We start from the raw sequence: 22,197 nt of genomic DNA on the forward strand, positions 1-22,197 counted from the left end.
TTAATGTTAGAGAGAGCTTCAGCCATTTCAAGGCATTCAAGGAGGACTCAGTGAAATTACTCATATGTAAACATATATTTGACTTAGCAATATCTATCAAGTCATATAAATCAAAAACCTAATGGAAAACTATTATCAGCTAACAGTATCACAAACATTCATTATACTGTCATGTAGTATCAGATGCTGAATGCTTGACACTAAAATTCACAATTATGTCTTGTACCTTTCTTATAGAGACAGACATAAACTATCTGATCCTAGCACACCATTTCAGGATAAAAATGTACCTAAAATAAATTCTAATTGTCCCTTCTTCAAAATTAGTGAAGGTACCCTACATGGGTGCTTGTTATCAAAGTCAGGTTTCCATGTTTTTAGGACAAACACTGTTCTGACTGAGACTTCTCAGCAACTGAAGGAGTTCTACGTGTTGTTGTCAAATAAAACTGTAGCCAAGCATCATAGCACAACATAATTCCATCATTCAGGAGATAAAGCAAGGAGGGTGAAAGTCAAAAGTCACCCTCAACTACAGAGTGTGTTCAAGAGCAGCTTGAGGTACATGGCTCTGATTCCTTGTCTCAATCAAAACAAATGAAGAGACAAAAATCAAATGTATGTATATTTTTATTTCATCTTACAAAGAAGGGAATCTTCAGAGAGGAGTATCCAAAATTGTGTTGGAAAATATTGCAAAATATGAACTCACTTGCTAGAAAAGTAATTATTGTATTATGAACTTTAATAGAGAGATTGCTAAGACCTATGACCTACTGTTCAAACTTATGATTGTTTTAATGTGAATGAGACAGAGTGCAGCCAATGCCAAGGGTATCCTTTGCTTGTTTTTGTTGAATGACTGCGTTGTTTCAGACCATGCTTCAAGGGCATGTCACATGACATGCTTTGTGTACTAGAACATGAGAAGAAGGAGCGGTCTTCCCTGGCCCTGAGAGAGTTTTTCCATTTGTGCTTCTGAGATCTGGGCATTGATATGACAAAACCACCTAGGAAGTGAATTCTGCTTGAATCACAGAATCATCCATGTGCCTTAGTCTTTCTTTTCTCCCTCTTTCTTTGTTGTTAGTTTCAAGAACGTGGCGAGTTTAGTTTCCTGAACATGCTCAATCATCTTTGTTTTTTGGGGGTTTTTTTTGGTTTTTTTGTTTATTTGTTTTTTTGTTTTTTGAAAAGAGGATGTGGTAGTTTTGTTTTCTTCTGTAATTTTGTGTGTACAATTCAAGGCTTGGTCCTTGCTATGGAAGTAGTCTATGGGTGAGCAACTCCTTGGTTCTAGGAGGCAGTATTTTTATATGTACTCCATTTCAACATTCAACGTGTGATTGATTCTTCCATTCCTTCCTGAGTGCTTCCTTCCCTGGTATGCCTCAGTATACACTTTTCCTCATGATATTTACCATTGTCCCACATATAAAAATAATTCTTTATTCAATGCATTCATTACCTCCCAAAGATACATTTTATCCATATGTACATCTATAATTCTGAAATAACACTTTCTAACAAGCAAGTGCCTAATGGAATGCAACTAAGTAGAATTCAAAGTAATTTTAGAACCATGCTGTGACACTTGCTTTGGGGTCAGATAATATTCAGTAGGAAAGACAAGATAAACTGTGTTTTTGCAAAGGTTAACATGCAAAATCATTAAGTGCTTTGTGGTTTTAAAGACATGCAATCTTGAAAATAATTATTTCTGTAAGGATAGGTTTTGTATGGTTTTCAACAACAAAAAAATCACTACCAGAACTTAGCAATTTTTAAGATTAAAAATTTTATATCTTAGTTTTAAGTTTATATTTTCTAATTTATATTTCAAAATAATATTTTATAAGTAAATAATGCTACATGTTTTGCATATTCTTTTATATTTTCATGCATTGTATTTGCAAATAATAATTATTACTTGTTACATTATGTTACTAAATCTGTTATTGAGGTAGTACACATGAAATGTCCAAAGAGATAAATAATAACATATATATCCACAATTACAAAAAGAGAAACCATAAATTTGAGAGAGATTAAGGGGACTGTATGAGAATAGTTGCAGAAAAGAAGGAAGGAGAAATGATATAATTGTAGTTTAACTTCAATATATATTTATATATATTAAAATCATGTTAAATATTGTAAGAATTGGACTTTTCTTTGACAGTACAGTATTTTAAAGACTGATGGTTAGATCCTGTATGAATAATGCATTTGTCATATAAAACATTTCAAATGTTATTTAATGAATAAACACTCAGAAAAATATAGGAATTTTGTTTTAGTGAGTGAAAGTCAAAACAGCTTAATGAGATAAAGTCTAAAGTTACCTTGCTGACAGCAAAGGCCAAACTGGAATGTTGCCTGATGGCCTTAGGCTGAGCAGATGATTTTTCAGTTTTCATCTGGACCTTTATTTTCTGTTTTTCTGCCTAGGTGCCAAATGGTAGAAGGAACAACTAGAAACCTCATTGTGACATAGATGCATTATTAAATGATAGCAATTCTTTGTTTCTACCATGTCAATTGTTAAGTACACTCATTATGTAAAACCTTAGCTCCAGTGCTTCACTCAGTGAAGATGCAGAGTTCCTTCTAGTATATTCAGTGATTTGTTGCATTTCAAGTTTTCCTTTGAGAAATTGAATACTGAGTAAAATTGGGACATGAGTTCAATCTATAATCTAAAAACATTTTCCAAAGAGTGAAAGGGCATTTGTCACATGACTAGACACTAATAAGTAACTATCTAGTCCAGGTCCCCAGAGTGGTGAAACTTCAAAGCAGGTTAAAATTTTGTTTTATTTTAAATTATCCTCTTTGGCTTCATTGTAAGAGGGCCTTACACTAATCTGTATTCAACATTTTTTTTTTTTTTGCTGTAGCAAAAGGGCAATGGTTGTTGGTTATGTGCTAAAATTCATTTGGAAGAAAGAAATTGTTTTTAAATAAAGGAGAATAATATATATTGGAGAAACTGCATTTTAAACCTCTTTTCTTTGTTCTAGGAAGAATTTTAAGTAAGAAGAAATATCTTTGATACAATTTGCTATTCTTCTAAGTCCTATGATAGGATTAACTGTGGGAAATCTCAGGAACAACCTCAATATGATATACCCAGGGGAGAAAAGCATATCAAATTCAAACTCCATGGAGTTCTTTGGCACATTAGTGTCTGAGGAGCTTCCAGAATTTCCAGTGTCTCTCTGTCATTAAATATTCTGTACATTTTGTCCTTGAATATGCCTCTTTTATGCCTAGATATAACCCTTGGATTTCATAATGCTTTCTGGACTTCTAGAATACATATAACATTTATCAATTGTGCTGTGATCATAGGTAATGATTTTGTGATTCCCATGTTTCTGAAGCTGAAAAATAGAAAGTCTGTAATATGTATTTTTATCTTTTAAAAACACTCATGAAAGCATTACTGGAGTCATTGTTGATCCTATTGCTTCAAGGTCACAAGATATGGGTACCTCACAAAACACAGGCACACATCCCTTTTCACCAGTGGTTACAATTGTGTCTTCTACCTCTACTTATATTAAGAAATAACCTTGAATCCGCACATACTTGTTCTTCTTTTATATACCCTTCTTTTATATATTTTTCATACTTCTGACTTGTTCTGTATTTATCACCTGTGGCTTCCATGCTTTGAAAAAAAAAGTAGGTACATTGGAAAGATTTTTATATTGCTTAACCTTTCCTCATAATTTCCCTTAATGACTTGTTAGCCATTTACTATTGCCAGACACCAGGGAACCAGTGGCACACACAGTCTATTCCTTACGGTATTTGCAATTAATTTTGAAAAGTAGACACTGAACAAGTAATTATAGAGGTGCCAAATGTGCCATGGGAACATGTAATTCAACAGCTTAACCTAGATTTGAATAGAAAATGTCTCTTTGTGAATCCAGTTTTCCTGGGGATGTCTAAATATAAGGAGAGACTTGTCTTGTGACATGGAGGATAAATAAGAATTTCCTAAACCAACAGAAGAGCCTGTTCATATCTTTGCCTTTCTTTCACCATAAAAAATAGTATCAAATATAAATGAGCTATAATGAAGAATTAGAAGGAAATGAATAAAAATATGAACTTTTATCAGGAATGTGGATTCATAATAAAATGGACTTTGGGCAGATGTGACATGAGGAAGGTAAAGAAACGCCCCACACTCCACTCTCTCACTGTCTGGTAGGAAGTACTCTTTTTGACACTTGTTTCATCAGAAGGTTAGATCTGGGGAATGTCTATAAGTATAGTTCTGTGTTTGTCAGAAATAATATTCAGTAATCATACATGTTGGTCTAGAAAATGGATCCCTACCAGCCATGGAAAAGGCAGATGCAGTAGAACGTGGAAAGAGGAGCTTCCTGAAGGCTTGCTGCCAATAGTCTAGCAAAAGATCAAATCAGGGTTCACATAGGGAACGTGTTTCAGAAAACACAGTGGGTCAGAATAGAGAAAGACAAGGGAAGATGATCGTCAGCCTTCATGTCTTTGACATGCTTGCATGGGGGACAGAACATGTCCTCACATGATCACTGGCATGCACATCTCTGTCTCAATCTCTCTCTCTGTCATGCACACACACACACACACACACACACACACACAGAGAGAGAGAGAGAGAGAGAGAGAGAGAGAGAGAGAGAGAGAGAGAGGCAGTTATTATGTTATTATTTGGCTTCTCACATTATTTCAACATTCTATACCTGGGATACTGAAATAACATGATAATTAAAATTACTTCTCCAATAACATCCCATTTCTTAAGAACATTTATATTGGTTGCCAACAAAGGCCACTCAAAGTCAGAATATCTCTTTCTCATTTGTTCTTCTTACTTGTGCCAACCTCTCATGGTTTTAAAACCTTTACTTATTAATCATTTACTTATATGTGCATTATATTTTGTAGTGCTTTGCACATACAATGCATCATGTTATGCATGCTAACACATCATAAAGCCAGGTGAAATTGTGCATGCCTATAATATTAGCCTTCAGGGAGACAGAGGCATAAAAAGGCAAAGGGCAGAGAGCCTAGGTTACATGAGCTCTTGTCTTTATAGAAAAATGAAGAGTTTCTAAAAGGCAGCGTGACTACTATTAAAAAAATGGAAGAATAGAAAGGGGACATTTGGGCCAGAAATATCTACTCAAATAGATGTTTATTACACTTGTAAGATGATCCTTCCACCTTCTTTGATGGTTTGAAAGAAAATGATATCTGTATCTTACACTTGAATGCTTGGTCCCCAGCTGGGGCTGTTTGGTTCAGACTTATGAGTCTGTACAGCCAATAAGCTTATATCTATGCAGTTAGAGCAGGAAAGGAAGCTGCAGAGTTTCACATCACATTTTCAGTTTTCCTATGAAATATATTTTGTGCACTCATCCAACACCAAAACTCAAATGCCTTATGTTGTATAGCAGTAGAAGCATTTCAACCTGCAGAGGAACTCTTTGGGAAGGTTTGGAAGCCGCTGTCTTATTGGACAAGGTATGCCACTGTGGCTTTGGGGTTTCAGAACCCATGGCATTCATAGTTAGTCCTCTGCCTCATCCTTGTAGATGAGAAGCAAACTTACAGCTACTGTTCCAGTATCATATCTTTCTGCCTACTACCATGATGGTCATGGACTCAACCTCTGAAACCATTGGCTCCATTAAACTCTTTCTTCTTTAAATTGCCTTTGTTGTGTACAACAATGGAAAAGTAACTAAGACAGCTTCATGCTTTATATTACAGATATGTAGACTCAAGTTAGTCTTGAAAGTTAAGAAGCTGGGGTTTCCTGGTGAGTTCACAGGGTATGCCCTCACTCATGCCTACCCAAGTCTAGTCCTTCCCATGCAATTTGGAGTTATTCATAATATCTCTTTCATTTCTGGGCACAATTTCTCAAGATTCCTGGCATGGCAAGTAGATTTCAAGTTATTTTCAAATCACAGAAAAATAAATTTAGGCATAGTTGGTCTTGAATTAAGACCAATGGAAGAAATCTGAGGTCCCTAAGAGAAATGTACCATGAGACATCTATTCTCCAATCTTCCTCTGCCTGCCTTTCCAACAAGTCCAACTTGGTTTTGCTCTGCTTCTCTGTTCCTAGTCTTGTTCCTGTTTCACCTCTGTGCCTTTATTAAAGTATTCTTCCTGTAGAAGCCTTAGCTGAAGCTCTACCAGCAAACTTACTCCATAAGATCTTGATCATTTGTCAAAGTTCTTCCTGTTCCCTGACCCTGGCTTCACAGATGGATTCTGAGTTTCTCATTAACGTAAATTCTTTCACTGATACACAGTTATTTAATAAAACAAAGCGAATATCTTAATTAAAGTATATGATTAGCTTTGTCAATTTGAGTGAAAATTACTCTCTAATTTAGACACAGACATAGAATTTTAAAGTTAAGAGAGACCTTAGAGATCGCATAGTAAGTGAATGGTTTTTGTAATTGTTCTCCCCTGCTGTGCACATTAGCATCTGTGCTGCATGCAGTGCTGTCAAACACAGACTTTTAAGAGAGAGATCCTGACCTTAGAAACACAGTGTCTGATAGTGAGACTTCTTAGCAATCTTGCTGAAGTCCTCTGACCTTATAGTTCATGACATAATTATTTGTTAGGCTTTAGATAGAATCATCTGTGGCTTAGAGTAGATAATAAAAGGGATTACTAACCCGGCAGTTTTCCCCTCAAACTCAGTATTCCTAATCTTTTCCCCTATGGCAACAGAGCAATTACTTTTCAGTGTGTTGATTCCTTTGTATTTTAAATATAGATAAACACAATCACACTGAAAATCTGAGGGTTGATGTGCTCCTGAACTGAATTCCCAGTTCCCAGAATGGCTTTGCTTCACACCTTAGTGTTCTGAAAATCGTGGTTGCAACAGCATGTGAAGAAGCAAATGGATTTCAAGTAAATCCTTAAGTACTAAATTGACAAAGGAAGACCTCTCATACACCTACGTTTTTCCAGAAGCTATGGTTTCCAGAAAACAGAATGCATTCACTTTACTTAGTATTGGCTTGCCAGTTTTGTTTTGTTTCAAGAAATTACAAGTAGCTAAATATAAGAATTTTGTTTTATATACTCTATTATAAAACAACTAGCAAATAAGTATCCCTACACATGAAATTAACCAGACTTATGAGTCTGTATAGCTAATAAACTTATTTCTAGAGTTAGAGCAGAAAAGGAAGCTGCAGCGTTTCACATTATATTTTCAATTTTCCTATGAGATGTGTTTTATGTGCTCATCCAACACCAAAACTCAAAACACCTTGTGTTGTATAGCAGTTTCCTTTGATATAGAAGCGTTTCAACCTTCAGTGAGATCATTAAGACAGAAAGGAAACAACTCAAAATGCTTTCAAGAAGTTTCTGAAAGTGACCAGATTCATTTGGTCTTTTCCTCTCCATGAGTATAAAAATAGTAAAGACTGTTTACTGAGAGTCACTCTCAGATGAACCAAGCTGCAAGGGAAACTAAGAATGGACTGCCTGGGAGAGGCTGAACTGCCTGGGAGAGGCTCAGACCAACAGAAAAACCGTTCTCCAGCCTGCCCATAAATCATGAAGTGAGCCCAAGTCTCCAGCATTTGGGAGTGGTCACCCATGCTGGTTTTCTTTATGTAGCTGTCTTTGAGTCATTTCTGGTGCTTTAGTAACCCTTTCACATTCCTTTATGCAAGCCAAATAAAAACCATTGGTTCACCAAGGTGAACTTTGGTTTCCCATGGACCATGTATCTTCAGTGAGTACATATGTATGTGTTACCTCTCTCCAGGAAAAATCTATCACACAACACCATGAGGGAATTAAAATCAGGGAAAAAAACAATTGCTGTATACACACTGTTTCATAACTCATTATGTTATGAAATTAACTTTTCACTCCTGCTCCATTCTTTTATATTTAGCCTGTCCTATTGGAGAAGGAATGAGTGTGCAGGCCACCATGCCACAGAATCTCTGAAAGGATGTGTTCAGACAGTACCTCAGCTAAACAAAGTTTACAGGGAAATCAACATGAGCTTGCCTAACAATTAACTTAGAAACAGTACCAAATGAGCTTAGAGAATTTAAGTTCAGCTATTCTAGGAGAAGTAAATCTATCTAAGGTTTCAAATTTCCCTGATACAGAAATACTTTCACCAGCCCTTTTGTGAACTTGTCCAAAATTATATTCCTTCTTTTTAAAAATGAAAACTCTCTTAAGTCTCATACACCTATGTTTTTCCAGAAGCTATGGTTTCTGAAGTGAGCCTCAGGGGAACTGGTGTGCTTTAGATGCATTGCTGTGCTTTTACCAGCTCCTGAAGAGCTTACAAAACAATGTAACACGTAGATTAACACATTACAACTGTGTGTAAGTTGTTTATAATTACTGTCATTATCAAAATAAACCCTGGGTTTATATCAATTGGGTTAGGAATTTCTTTTCAAAACTAGTAATTAGCATATAGCTGGGAATTGCTATGATCATCACTTCTTTCTTCTGAATGCTAGAATGTGTAATGTACGGAGATTGGTGTGTGCTCTTAGGGTTAAAGTGTGAAAAACAAGCCAGCGCCTCCCTCAAAAGGAACAGCATGCAGTCCTGTGAACTTCTTCAGTGCGAGCAGATGTGTCACTTTAATGATACTTTTGTGATACTTTAATGTCTGCTGCTCCAATCTAATTCTACAAAACACAATTTCATAATGGCAAAAGTAGTCCATTTGACAATGAAAATTATTAGATACTGCCTAAATTTGTACATTTTCTTTCTTTCTTTCTTTCTTTCTTTCTTTCTTTCTTTCTTTCTTTCTTTCTTTCTTTCTTTCTCATTTCTTTTTTTTTTTTTTTTTGAGACAGGGTTTCTCTGTATAGCCCTGGCTGTCCTGGAACTCACTCTGTAGACCAGGCTGGCCTCGATCTCAGAAATCTGTCTGCCTCTGCCTTCCAAGTGCTGGGATCAAAGCACATGCACCACCACCACCCAGCTACGTTTTATTTCTTATGGTTAATGGTATCATAGTTAAATCAAATAATAATTATTTTTTCTTGAAATTTTAGTTATTAACTGAAAGAACCTATATCTTTATATCATGAGGACTTGTAAATAATTATAGTAGATATTAATTTGAGTACTATTGATGACAGGAGATAGAAACTGACTAGTCAGTTTAGTATAAGAGTACTAAACTAACAAGAGAAAGGTGAACATATATTTCCTTAGCTAAAGAACATCAATGCCTGGACCCTCTACGTCTTGAACAGAGCCCAAAAATGCAAGGAAATCTGGCTTCTGGGTTCTCCTTACTTCTTTCCAGAAGCTACAAGTGAGTTTTGGTGAAATGCCAGCCCAAACTCTAATCCCTTCCTGTGCAAAGCATTTAAATGGATCATTGGATTTTTATTCTCTCCTTTCATCCTGTCTTTTTTATGAGGGGAAACTCATAGCAACTGCAATCAGTCAGGGCTCTGTTGAAGTTCATTAAGGTCTATCTTAAAAGACTAGAATTTATCCCTGACTGAATGAAAATCCAACATTCCAAAATACCAGAACTTTAGAAAAAATTAGACCTTTAATCTCATCATTTGGGAGGTAGCATCAGGTGGATCTCTGTGAGTTCAAGGCCAATCTGATCTACATAGTAAGTTCTTACAATCAGGACTACTTAGTGAGAGCCTGTCTTAAATGAAAGAAAGAAAGAAAGAAAGAAAGAAAGAAAGAAAGAAAGAAAGAAAGAAAGAAAGAAAGAAAGAAAAAAGAGAAAGAAAAATGAAAAGAAAAAGAAAAGAGACAACAACCAAAATTTACCACTTTCTCTACCACCATCACCAACTCCAAATAAAAATCAACCAACAACCAAACCAAGAAACCAAATTCATAAAGAAAGAGTATTAATTCTGTTAGCTCTGTCAATCCCCTGTCCAAGAAGCCATGCCAGAGAAAGATTTACTTTATGTGGTGCTAAAATGGGGCGTAAATAGGAGTATTTAATCCTTTAATGAGATTATGTACTTTTCTTTCTCAGAAACCTCATTTTTCCTTGCCTTTGTTAGGAGAGCCACATTTACGAGGCTAGACTAAATTTCTCTGCTATTTTGAATTATTCTGAAAGCAGAACATTGTCTTATTTGTTTTTCTTTTCCATATTGTCTATAACCTGAACATGCCTTCCTAGGAATCTGGAATTTCTGGTTTGTCCTGTGAAAGCTTAGGTCCTCAGGCTTCATAGGCTGTTTGTTGGACCTTCCTTTTAAACTTCCACGCCTTGTTCAGAAGAAGTAGTTTTCTGTTCAGGAACTTTCCCCCTCTACTGATGTCCTCAAGGGTCTTCCCCAGTTTCTTTTCTATTAGTTTCAATGTGTCTGGTTTTATGTGGAGGTCCTTGATCCACTTGGAGTTAAGATTAGTATAAGGAGATAAGAATGGATCAATTCGCATTCTTCTGCATGCTGACCTCCAGTTGAACCAGCACCATTTGTTGAAAAGGCTATCTTTTTTCCACTGGATGTTTTCAGCTCCTTTGTCGAAGATCAAGTGGCCATAGGTGTGTGGGTTCATTTCTGGATCTTCAATCCTATTCCATTGATTCTTCTGCCTGTCACTGTACAAATACCATGTGGTTTTTAACACAATTGCTCTGTAGTATTGCTTGAGATCCAGGATACTGATTCCCTCAGAAGTTCTTTTACTGTTGAGAATAGTTTTAGCTATTCTGGGTTTTTTGTTATTCCAGATGAATTTGAGAATTGCTCTTTCTAACTCTATGAAGAACTGAGTTGGGATTTTGATAGGTATTGTGTTGAATCTATATATTGCTTTTGGTAAGATGGCCATTTTAACTATATTAATCTTCCCAATCCACAAGCATGGCAGATTTTTTTCATTTTTTGAGGTCTTCCATTTCCTTCTTCAGAGACTTGAAGTTCTTGTCATATAGATCTTTCACTTGTTTGGTCAGAGTCATATCAAGATACTTTATGGTGTTTGTGGCTATTGTGAAGGGTGTCACTTCCCTAATTTCTTCCTCAGCCTGCTTATCCTTTGAGTATAGGAAGGCTACTGATTTGTTTGAGTTGATTTTGCAACCAGCCACTTTGCTAAAGTTGATTATTAGCTGTAGGAGTTCTCTGGTGGAGGTTTTTGGTCACTTAAGTATACTATCATATCATCTGAAAATAGTGATAGTTTTACTTCTTCCTTTCCAATTTGTATCCCTTTGACTTCATTATGTTGTCTAATTGCTCTAGCTAGTACCTCAAGTACAATATTGAAAAGATATGAAGAGAGGGGGCAGCCTTGTCTAGTCCCTGATTTTAGTGGGATTGCTTCAAGTTTCTCTCCATTTAGTTTGATGTTGGCTATTGGTTTGCTGTATATTGCTTTTACTATACTTAGGTATGGGCCTTGAATTCCTGTTCTTTTCAAGACTTTTAGCATGAAAGGATGCTGAATTTTCTCAAATGCTTTTTCAGCATCCAATGAAACGACCATGTGGTTTTCTTCTTTGAGTTTGTTTATGTACCAATATCTTATGCTTTAAGATCAAGAATTGACAAATGGGACCTCATTAAATTACAAAGTTTCTATAAGGCAAAGGACACCATCAAAAGGACAAATTGGCAACCAACAAATTGGAAAAAGATCTTCACCAACCCTACATCTGACAGAGGGCTAATATCCAATATATACAAAGAACTCAAGAAGTTAGACCCCAGAAAACCAAATAACCCTATTAAAAATGGGGTACAGAGGTAAACAAAGAATTTTCACCTGAAGAACTTAAAATGGCTGAGAGGCATCTTAAAAATTGTTCAACATCATTATTCATTAGGGAAATGCAAATCAAAACAACCCTGAGATTTCACCTCACAAGAGTCAGAATGGCTAAGATTAAAAATTCAGGAGACAGCAGGTGTTGGCAAGGATGTGGAGAAGAAGGAAAACTCCTCCACTGCTGGTGGGGTTGCAAGGTGGTACAACCACTCTGGAAATCAGTTTGGTGGTTCCTCAGAAAACTGGGCATATAACTTCTGGAGGACCCTGCTATACCACTCCTGGGCATATACCCAGAGGATTCCCTAGCATGTAATATGGATACATGCTCCACTATGTTCATAGCAGCCCTATTTATAATAGTCAGAAGCTGGAAAGAACCCAGATATCCCTCAACGGAGGGATGGATACAAAAAACGTGGTATATTTACACAATAGAGAACTATTCAGCCATTAGAAACAATGAATTCATGAAATTCTTAGACAAATGGATGGAGCTGGAAAACATCATACTAAGTGAGGTAACCCAGTCTTAAAAGATCAATTATGGTATGCACTCACTAATAAGTGGATATTACCCTAGAAACTTGGAATACCCAAGACATAATCCACATATCAAATGATGTCCAAATAGAACGGAGGAGTGGTCCCTGGTTCTGGAAAGGCTCAGTGCAGCAGTGTAGGGCAACACCAGAACAGGGTAGTGGGAAAGGGTGGATGGGGGAACAGGGGGAGGGAAGAGGGCTTATGGGACTTTCTGGGAGTGGGGAGCCAGGACAGGGGGAATCATTTGCAATTTAAATAAAACATATAACAAATAAAAAAAAAAGAAAAAAAAAGAAACAGTTTTCTTTTAATTTTCTCTGTTAGCCTTTGTGAGGTTGTCATATTTACAACTTTCCTGCTCTCAAGGTTTTCTTTTAAAATCTTATTTTTGGCTTACAGACAATTCTGTTAGGCTCCTCCCAACAGTGACCTAGCAACAGACTGCTTCATCACCTGCTGCCATCACCAGCCAGGTGCCAGTGTGCTGCAGCTGCTTATCACAAGGACTACTAACTACTGGAGGCCCCCCTCTTGTTCTTTAGCTTTAGCACCCACTCTCTTTTTCTCTCTGATCCTATGTGTTTCCAGCCAACCTCTAGCCCTCTCTCTTTTTGCTCTTCTATGTCCCACCCCCTCCTCTGCCTCTACCCCCTTTCTAGGTCTCTACTCCCTTCCCTTCTCCCACAATAAACTTCCTTATTTCAGGCCTATAGCATGTCATGATTTCTCAGGACAGCTCACCATGGGACCACCAGGTACTCCTGTCACTGCACCATTTATATGTCATAACATTGGTGCCAGGAGACTCAGCAGGCTCTCCCGGTGCAGCTTTAGTTGATATGCTGGGATTCCAAGGCTGTCTTATGTCTTTTCTAGTGCACAATGACTGCATAATTATGTGAATGAACTTGAATGCTCATTCCTTCCTTCTCCTGCTACCAGCTACCTAGGCTCATTTTTCCTCTTGGTTTTCTGGCCACTGGATCTAATACAATAGGGATTCAAATGTTATTTAAATATGAACAATTTTGAATTTGTTTCCTACTGTTCTACTGCTATTTTATACTGTTTTACCTTCTTGCTGGCTCTAAAATTTGTTGCTGCTCACCATTTTTGGACTCAGGCATATTTTCAAAGTCCTAGGTCAAAAACAGGAATATTGACTTAGAAATTGTTGGATGTGGTTAAAACTCATAACTCAGGGTTAGTAATTTAAGGTCTATGCTCGAAAAATCTTAAGTCATGTGGCATGATTCCATTCTGCCATATAACCAACAGATGGCTAGCCACCATCTTTGCTAAGAGCTGGGAAAGGTACCCACTACCATCTTGGTTAGAGGCAGACACATGGCTGGCCACCATCTGGCTAAGAGTTGGGGAAGGTAGAATCACAGTTTCACTGCCGTCTTGGTTAAAGTCAGACCCATGGCTGGCAGCCACCTCTGTTATGAGAAGTCATAGGTTCACAGAGCACTTGCTTAAAGGCAAGTAGCATGTGACTCTAAGCAGACCAGGGAAGCAGGTCTCCAGAGATACTTTCAAATTGAAATATGATTTTTATGATTTCTCTACTGTCTTGAGCAGTTGTTTACAATGTTGCTTTAAATTTTCACTCTTTGAAAGAAGGTTCATTTTTTATTAGATGTTTTCTTTGTTTACATTTCAAAGTTATCCTTTTCCTCCTTTCCCCTCTGAAAACAATCTATCCCATCTCCCCTCCCCCTGCTCTCTAACCTATTCATTACTGCCTCCCTGCCCTGGCATTCCCTTACATTTGGCATGAAGTCTTCAGAGGACCAAGGACCTCTTCTCTTATTGATGTCCAATAAGGCCATCCTCCGCTACATATGTGGCTGGAGCCATGGGTCCCTCTATGTGTACTCTTTGTCTGGTGGTTTAGTCCCTGGGAACTCTGGGGGTACTGGTTGGTTCATATTGCTGTTCCTTCTATGGGGCCACAAACCCATTCAGCAACTTGGATCCTTCTCTAGCACCTGCATTGGGGACCCTGTGCTTAGACAAATGGATGGCTGTGAGCATCCACTTCTGTATTTGTTAGGCACTGGCAGAGCCTCTCAGGAGACAGCTATATCAGGCTCCTGTCAGCAAGTACTTGTGGGCATCCACAATAGTGTCTGTGTTTGGTAACTGTATATTGGATGGATCCCCAGGTGGGGCAGTCTCTGGATGGCCTTTTCTTCAGTTTTTGCTCCATACTTTGTATCTCCTCCCAAGTTGATCCCCCCTTCTAAGTATACATACTTTGGTCTTCCTTCTTTTTGAGTTTCATGTGGTCTGTGAATTGTATCTTGAGTATTCCTAGCTTTCTTGGCTAATATCCACTTACCAGTGAGTGCATACAATGTGTGTGTCCTTTTAATATTACTTTAGAGGTTTACAATGTTAAAAGGTTAAAGGCCACTGTCTTAAAATATGCTTAGCCTTGATTTTTGCTAACATTATTAAACAAGATTATTCGGTATTTTATAATTATATACCATATAAAAGTCAAAAAGTTTCCAGTCTCCTTATGGACTATGTTTATAGAATAAAAAGGTCTGTTCTAATACTTAAAGCCTTTCAACTAAAATCATGATTTTTAATGTTGAAACCTAACAGGATCTAATCACAAAAGCTATAATAATAGTTCTAATCTCATAAAAGCTGCTATAATTAATAAGTACATGCTGATAGGCAATAACCTTATGAATTATCATATCCTTTGATATATTCAAAATTATATTTAAAGTCATGCTAAGAACTGATGCAGTTAATTATTAAGGTTTACTTAGCCTCCTATTTTACGTTTGCTAGGTGTAGTTTAGATCAGATAACTAAAAACAGACATAGATTGTTTTATTCAGACATGCTTCTTAGTTCTCAATCCTGTCAGAGATGTGCTGATTGCAAAAGAGACCTCAAGAACCTGGAAGAACTGTTCAGGTATCAGAATATAGAGTAACCTCTGTCATTTTCTAAATTAATTAATTATTAATTAAGTTAATTAATTATTAATTGAGTTTATTAATTAATATATGGCATCTAAATTATACTTTTTCTTCTCAGGTTTCTGATCACATTGGCGGCTAAGCTGACTGTAGCTTGACGGCTCGAGAACAGACAACTAGTTACTAATCTATCACCATTAGTTCAATAGCCAATTCATTCACTAGGTAAAACTACTGATCTCTTATTAAAAAGGCAAATGTGTTTGTCTTACTCACAAGTTTCATGTTAAAATACAAACAGGTTTCAGAAGAAGCTTTTTGGCTCTGCCTTAATTTAAGGGAACTTACTTTAGAATGCCTACGTCCCAGGATCAACCACCTGTATCTTCTGGTAAATAATAGAATAGAAACAAAAGATGCAAAGTTTAGGTAAGATTTGAGTATATGAAAGCTTAAGTTATGAGGAGCTAAGAAAATATTTGAGGGTCTAGGAAGGCATTTTTAAGTGGGTAAACTTGGATGTTGATAGGAAAGTGATTTAATTTACATAAAAGCAAAAAAATGCTTTAGATTTCTTCCCCTCATTATAGTATTGTTATATTAGGTCTTCAAAAGTTCAGAGTTCTAACATTAATAAATGGAGTTCTGATAAATTATTAGCCTAACTCTGACAAAACATTCCACTATAAAATCAATAATCATAATCACATGTTTAAGATTTTTAGCTACTCTTTATCTTTTAATGGCAAATTTAAAGGTATTTCTCTTGCTAAATTTATACAACTGTCAGTCACAAGTTCAAGATTTTAGATTTTCTTTGGTTGTCCCTTAACTATAGACTTAAAAGTATTCTCATTATGGAAAATTTATATAATCCTGTCCCTGGATAGAGGAACAATACCCCTTCGTGCCCCTTCTTCTATAAGCCAGCTTAGAACTCACCATAAGGAGTGCTCACATTTCTAATGAAGCCTCTACTATGACACAAACATTGTATTTAATACCAGTTTCTACAATATGGATTTCAATACAGTTTAACATGTTTAATATTTATTTGTTAAACTTTACAAAAAGTCTCTTTTTGTAAAGTTAAAAAGGTTCTTATAAACCTCAAAAACACACTGGGATCTCCCTGTCACAGGTCAAACGAACTGCATCTGGATAAGTACTCTTGTCAACCAATAGCCTAAGTTTCTTCCCTGGTGTTGTGGGATTCCTTCCCTGTTCCCTGGTTTGGAGGTTTGGAGACTCCCCTCCCCCAAGTACCATGGGCTTAAATGTTTTAACTCTACACCTAAGAAAAAATTTTTCTCCTTGTGTGTGTGTGTGTGTGTGTGTGTGTGTATGTGTGTGTTTCAGAATCCTGCCACGCCTGGGGGTTTACTCAAAATCTGCATCCAGGATAGTTCCAGGGAAGCTACCCACAGGTACTCTGGTCTGCCCCTCACTGATGCTTCTATTGGACCTGCACTTTTCTAGGAGCAGATGATTTGGATCCTAGAAAACAAACAGCCAGCACTTTCTGAACTTGACCTGCATTGCAATGTTCATTGCTTTCCTGAGACCCGATGTTGCATCAAAGTCAACAGAATGTAGTTTAAAGAACACAATGATCTCATTTCTGCCCCACCATCATCCCCTTTCTAGTTCCTCACTTTTTTTAATTAAAAAAAAATTGAGGAATGTTGGCTTACAGACAGTTCTGCTAGGCTCCTCCCAATGTAGCAACAGCTTGCATCATCACCTGCGGCCATTGCCTGCCAGATATGAGCCAGGTGCAGCAGTGTATAAAGAGGACTGCTTGGTACCCCCGCCACCTTCTTCTCTCTTTCTCTTTATTCTGACCCTAACACTCTTTCTCTCTCTGGTCCTGGCTGGCCTCTCTTCCTTCCCTCTCCTTTTCTCTCTGTCCGTTGTTTCCCTCCCGTTCTCTGTCGCTTCCCCTATTTCAGGTCTCTGCTCTTTGCTTTCACCTTCAATAACCTTCCTTAGATCAGGTCTGTTGCACAGAATGCTTTCTCAGGAGACACCCTTGGCATGGACCCTCCAAGTTCTCCTATTACTGCTGCATTTGTATTTCATAACACTTATCAAGTTGGCTGTGAGCTTTTTCTTCTGAGTCACGTTTTAATTTATTTTTTAAGCAAAACTAAGATCTGCCAAATGGGAACCCCAATCTTCCTGGTAAGACTACTGACCAAAGAATAGAAAAATATTTTAAATAGTGGCCAGATCATTAAACATTCTTACTGCGTGGCTAAGTTTCTGTAGAGAGCCATATTGGGGTGTCATGCCACCTGGTAGGAACTTGACATTGACCAAGGTGAAGTTCATTGTACCTCCAGGTCTATGAATTCCTGAATTAAGCAGGTGACCCACCCAGCTGCCCAAGCAGTGGAACCAATGCCCATCCAGCAGCCAGACCAGTTCCTCAGAACACATCCTGGAATTTGGGGGAAGGGTCTTGCCTAAATAGTTAGTCCTCCATTAAACCACGAGGCTTTGAGTGGGCTGTGTTGTCTTAGTCTTCGTTCTTTTTCGCCACCTCCCCATACATCCCCAGCTTCCCTTCCAGGTACCCGGATCACTGTTGCTACAGATTGTTGTACAGAGCAGTTACAGATTGGTGCCTACCAAGGGGCAAAAATCTGTAGCAAGCCGCCGTGGCTACATTCAAAGGGGTTACTGGGTTCCCTGGAAGGAAAGCTGGGGATAGCAACGGGGTGACAGGAGAAACATGGAGTCAAGACAAGATTTCCTGCTCAAGACTCAAAGTTTAATGGAGGCTTCCAAATATATATAGGCGGGGCAAGACCCTTACCCCAAAGGCTGGAAACAGGATGTGTTCTAGGGAACTGGTCTGGTTATTCACTGGGCTTTGGCTCCACTGCTCCGGCAGCTGGACGGGTCACCTGCTTAATTCAGGAATTTGTAGACCTGGAGTGTGGGAAGCCATCCTGAGCTATTCGGACTATTGCTTACTCATGGCCGTAAGGTGGTGGCTGCTAAAATACAAGAACAATTAACTGGAGCCTCTCCCATGGGCATTGGTTTAGCCATTGTCTCGAGATAACTGCAGAATGGTCCTGCCTGCATCATCACCTGCTGACTCCGGTAATTGCGGTGGAAGGAAGTCCTGAGATAACTGCGGCAGGCTCCAGCCTGTGCAAACACCTGTTGTCTCCACTGGAGTACCCTTATCTCTTCCTGCTGAAACTGCTAGGATTGCCCTTTCTTCCTTTGTCCTTGCCTTGGGGTACTCCCCTCCTGGAAGCCTTAAAACCTGGGTACCCCAGAACATTAAACGAGGCTTTGACACAACTCAGAGTGGCTTGTCATTCTTGGTGCTTGGCCTCCCTCCTTCTCTCCCCCCTTTTGACCCGCAGGTAGCACCCCTTCGGAACCCTGGAATAACTGACCCGCTGGACGGGTTACACTGGAGGAACAATGAACTTCATCTTGGACAATGTCAAGCTCCTACCAGGTGGCATGACACCCCAATACGGCTCCCTACAAGTTTCTATTTTCTTTTCATTCATTTGGTGCTGATTACATAGCGCTTTCTTGCGGTTTGAATGTAAAATGTCCGCCTTGGGCTCAGATATTTGAACACTTGGTTTGTTAATACCTGTGAAACTATTTGGAAAGATATCTTTAGGAGTTAGAATCTTGTTGGAGGAAATGAGGCAGTGGGCAGCAAGATTTAAGGTTTTATATCCTTGCCACACTTCCTGTTTATTCTTAATTTTCCTGACTGCAAATTCAGTGCGACCAGCTGGCTGCTTCTTCCGGCTGTCATAACTTTTCTATCATAATGGACTATAATTCTTGTAACTGTAAATCAGAATATACTCTTCATTCATTAAATCCCTTTTTGTCACATATTCTCTCCACAGCGAGCACCTAAGATAGCCTTGCTGTAAGGGGAGGGAGAAGGGGAAGTGATGGAGAGATGGAAACATTTAGCATAAAGACCACAGTTAGGGCTTGGAAGCTAGTAAGCAATTACTTCATCTTCTTCAGAAGAGAAATTGCAGGACAAAACATATTTGAGAAAGAAAGATGTTTATTGAACTGGAGATAAACTCAAGATGAGTGTTTAGCAATGGGAAGCTTGTCAAGCTCAGAGACTGAGATGCCTGGGAGGAAGTCTCAGAAACTGCTTTTTGGTGAAGAACTATGATCCCAAGTGTGCATGGAAGAAACTGTAGAGAAGAAACTAAAGGAATCTTGCAAAGTTTGATTTTTCTTTTGTAAACGTTCAACAGCTTGTCCTTTCTTAAAGAACAAAATATAGTCCCATAGCTAATGTTGAGAAGAAAATAAATAAAAGATGACATTTAATTTCTGAATTGAAATATTGAAATACTTTTAGTGTTTCTAGTTTTGTGTTTGTATATGTGCATGTGTCTGTGCATGTGTTCATGTATATATGTATGTGTTCATGTGTATATGTGTGTGTTTGTATGTTCATGTGGGTGTGTGTGCTGTAACTCTCATGTGGAGATCAGCGGATAGCTTGAAGAAGTTGTTTCTCTTTCTTTCTTTTGTTCTTTAAATTTATATTTATTTATTTACATCTTTATTTACCATGAAGTCATATGAAATTAATTCAGGTTTTCTGGCTTGTATCTAAGTACTTTCACCTGCTCAACCATCTCACTAGGCCTGATATTCTTGTTATTAGGGAAGAGATTAAATAAGACTAGAAATATCATATTAAAGGTTAATTTCCCCAAATAGAGTTTCATAGACTTCATACTTGATGATAAAGAGTTAGTAATTACAAAATATTCCACAGAACATAGAAGTAAAGCTAACTTTTAAAAATTTACGTTGTCATGATTCTGCTAAATAAATATAATTATTATAAACCACATAAGTAAATACTTTAAATATTTATTTTTATTATTTTAAATTATATATCCGTATATGAACCTATCTATGAGTACATTCATATGAGTGCAGGTACCTGCAGAGGCAAGAGGCGTCAGATAAGTATTTTTGAACTACCCAATATAGTTGCCTGGGAATGAAATTTGGTTAAGAACAAGCTAAGTAGTCTTAAAAACACTGAATGAAGTAGAAATAAATAAAATGTATTAAAATAATTATATTACCATCCATGCTATGATGTTACATGTTGATTGTAAGAAAGAAAGGAAGAAAGAAAGAAAGAAAAGAAAGAAAGGAAGAAAGAAAAGTGTTGAAAAGGAAAATGAAATCCCAGTCCTGAACCTCCCTCTCAAATGCTCTATAAATGTCCAATTGGCAAAGCATTACCAAAACAATTACTAAGTTGTGCTTCCTTAAAAATCAATTCAAAGTTTCCTAGACATGTCTGTAATTTTGAAGACTTTTTTTTTCTGGCGAACAAAGAGGGTCAGTCATTTAATTTAAATGGGAGAAAACCATATGGTGCAGACTGTTATTCAGATTTTTATCAAACTACTGTTTATCATTAAAAAAGAACCTACTAATTTCTAAGGTGAATTCTTAGCCTATGAGGGGGAAGTCCCATTAGATGATCTCACTGCTCCCCAGCTCTGCCTCTTGTCCCCAGGAAGAAATGAAGGCAATTTCTAAACTTTCAGAGGCAGATTGATACCCTTAATGCTTCAGGCATACATGAATGCTGTGAATTCTTTATGCACCATCCACTTACAGATAGCAGGGCTGTAGTTTCCTTCAGACAATTTGTCCTTAGAATGTGTTTGTCTTTGAATAGGTTATTAAACATTTTCAACAATCATGTTGCTTTAAAAAACAGAGGTTGATTTTAATTTGCAGCACACAAATATGGATTTTACATGGGGTATCATACCATTAATTTTTGTGCTCTCAAGCATGTTATTTTTACTACATAAAGCTATTCTCCATTGAATGTTTTACTATTGCACACTTATAAGACCACTTTGAGTAATTTTCTCTTTCTTTTCAAGTACTTTGTATTTTTTTAGAAAGTGATGATTCTACCTTAATCATATTTATGTTTTTATCAATGTGCTTATTAGGTATTGATTTCACTGTTAGTAGATTCACTTATGTATCCTATCCATCGTGTTTTGAATGGTGTTTACATGGTATATATGGGGCTTTAAACAACCATAATTTAGCCTGAAAGAGAAAGGGGGGAAACAGGCCATCATGAAGTCTACCTGATGTTTTTATCCCTTACGTAGAAGGACTCTTTACCTCCTTGACTGAGCAGATCAGTCAACCGTTCTCATCTTGAAGTGGAGCATGTGTCACTATCTTTTATTATGATCTTAAGATGCAGTCTTGATGAACTGCTGATTAAAACATACTCCGAAGAGACACAGACTAGCTAGTAATCAAGCTCTGGGCCAGATTCTGTTTTCCCTTCCATCCCCCCCTCACTGTGACCTTGAAGGAGTCACATAAACACCCAGCGCTTCTGATTCTTCATCACACCAGGATAAATGCTAAATTGCCTCGGATGGTATTGCAGGTCCTTGTGGACTTTCCTCCTAATTAGTTCAGCCTTATCTTTCTCTGCTGCCTCTTTTCATCCTCTCCTAGCACATACTCACATTGTATGCCCTAGGAATACTCAATTGCTCACACTTCCTAGGGACTATAGGCCCATATTTCTCAGTTTTAATCCAAGCTTCTCTATGGGACCCTTTGAGAAATAGAGCTGATTTGTTCCCCTGCTTTGTAGAGCTCCGTTCTCTGGAAGCTGAGGTACCCTCTGTCACACACAGGAGACTGATGGCAATGTCCAAACCTCAAATGTCACTCTATTCTCAATAACTTCAATTTCTTACATTTGATCAAGAATATGATCTCTGCAATATGAACTACATTTCCACATTTGCATAGAATTTACTTAGCATCTTTATTGGATGCACTTATATTAGTTTATAGAATA

This window comes from Apodemus sylvaticus, chromosome 8 (assembly GCF_947179515.1).
Source record: "Apodemus sylvaticus chromosome 8, mApoSyl1.1, whole genome shotgun sequence".
NCBI classification, from domain to species: domain Eukaryota; kingdom Metazoa; phylum Chordata; class Mammalia; order Rodentia; family Muridae; genus Apodemus; species Apodemus sylvaticus.